The sequence below is a fragment of the Haematobia irritans genome, chromosome 3 (assembly GCF_050003625.1).
Source record: "Haematobia irritans isolate KBUSLIRL chromosome 3, ASM5000362v1, whole genome shotgun sequence".
In the NCBI taxonomy this organism is placed as follows: Eukaryota; Metazoa; Arthropoda; class Insecta; order Diptera; family Muscidae; genus Haematobia; species Haematobia irritans.
The window spans coordinates 94,147,170-94,149,121 of NC_134399.1; the positions used below are offsets into that span (position 1 = coordinate 94,147,170).

The 1,952-nt window shown below is 30.7% G+C and overlaps 1 long non-coding RNA gene across 2 annotated transcripts; it reads right to left on the bottom strand.

The window, feature by feature from the left end:
- Window positions 1-261: 261 nt before the first annotated feature.
- On the bottom strand, window positions 262-1,665 carry LOC142229589 (uncharacterized). 2 transcript variants are annotated; one of them, XR_012720438.1, is made up of 4 exons: window positions 1,584-1,641; window positions 1,304-1,455; window positions 825-1,238; window positions 262-760 (listed from the first exon to the last, which is right to left on the bottom strand). It is a non-coding gene; the product is annotated as an uncharacterized LOC142229589 (long non-coding RNA). The 2 variants fall into 2 exon arrangements; XR_012720437.1 differs by having other exon boundaries at window positions 1,304-1,665.
- Between the last annotated feature and the right edge of the window lie 287 nt (window positions 1,666-1,952).

Consider the following 1,952-nt stretch of genomic DNA (forward strand, 5'->3'; position numbering starts at 1 on the left):
ATTAGGGTAATATTCAAGTTGAGAAATTGTTGAGAAAATCGCGTTCTCAACAAAAAACAGACATTACCCTCAACAGTAAAATTCAACACAATAGCAATAATTTCTCAATTGTAATCCTCAAATTGAAATGCATCGCTACTCAATAATTTCTCAAACAGTTTTCAATGTGAGAAAAATAAAAAATCACCATTGTTGCGAATACTTTCAAACCACAATTTGTATGAAAGTCAATCCTAGTTCTAACTGAAAGTCAATACTAAATTTCTAGGGATTTTGTAAATTTTATTATTTTTTTCGTTAACAAATATAATAATCTTAAAAATAACATTAATAGTATATAAAAATAATAATATAATACCAATCAAAATGTAATTATCTTATTAAACGTATTAATAAATAAAACTATGAATACATCTTTAAATATCTTAAACATTTTTACATGTATAATTCCATTTCCTCCATAATGTTGGTGTCATTAATATGCTGGCAATTTGAAATAATTACTATCGAGGAACTTGCTGGCTTGTGTGTTAGAATAGATTCCAGCAAGAGGAAATCACAAAATATCAAACTGATGACGGGATGTAAATTGATGTAATGCACATTTTCATCCAGAAGTTCTTGATATAGGAATTGTTGCAGTTTGGTTTAATTGATTGCACTTTGTAAGTTTTCTGAAAACTTTTCTTTGTTGTTCCCTTTATTGGTTTTTCATCGGCCAACATCTTCCAAGAATATACCATCCAATGATTTTAGTTTTCTGCAAAACAATCGAGTTTTGTGATTTCCATTATGTTTTCATTTCACTTTTTATTTTGACTTACCAATTTGTATTTCTTCCAACTGACCACGTACTTCGTGATTTCCTCAAAAACGTTGGTGTTACAAAATTGTTGTTATTAAAATACTGGCAATTTTCAGGAACTTGATGTCCAGATAATTGGAATAAATTTCCAGCAATTTCAATTCACAAAATAACAAATTAAACCGATGATGCGATATAAATTAAACTATATCACATCGATAGTTTAATTTATATCGCATCATCGGTTTAATTTGTTATTTTGTGGATTGCGAATTATCATCCAGTAGTTGTTGATATGGAAAAGCATAAATACCAAGTTTTTTTGGTTGCACTTTGATTTATGGAAACTTTCTCTTCTCGATAAGCCACTACCATTTTTCATCGGCCAGCCTCTTAAGGTGTCCAAGAATCAGCATCCAAATATTTTAGTTGTCTGCAAAGAGATTTGAGTTTAGTGACTTCCTTAAAGTTTTCATTTCGTGTTTTAGTTTTACTTACCAATTATTATAAGCAATTTCAATTGATTATTAAAAAATTTCCACATTTTTGTATTTCTTCCACGAACTTTGTTGTCCAAAGTAGTATTGAAAACCATGTGGTTTTTTCGTTGCATTTCAGGGTAGTGTTTTGTCAAAGTTTTCTCCAATTATCTTCAACACATTTTCAAAGTTTTCGTCAACATTTTGCCAAATTGGTTGTAATTCGCAAACAATTTGAAGATGAATTGAAGATGAGCTTTTTCAAGTCAAGTTGAATTTATGTTGAAAATGATATTTACCCTCAAACTGAAGAGGTGTTGCATTTGAAAAACGCTCATCCTGTGTTTATTGGGGTGCTTTTGGAACAACTTCCAAATTTTTTGCTGGGTTATCATATTAGCTATATAATTTTTACAGTATACACTACCTGTCGTGTATTTCATCAACTTGGATATTACTAAGCTTATCATCAAATAGTTGTTTTCTCCGGATGATATCCAAGTTTTGCATAATCTGGCAACTCCTTGTATATATTAGTCCACATCGCAACGCAACACAGATAGTCACATTTACAGTAGTAGTCTGTTATTTTGCGCTCGATATGTCCCAACAACGTTCGACAGACATCGTGCTTTTCTTCACATTTGTTATGCAGTGAGTGAGTGGCG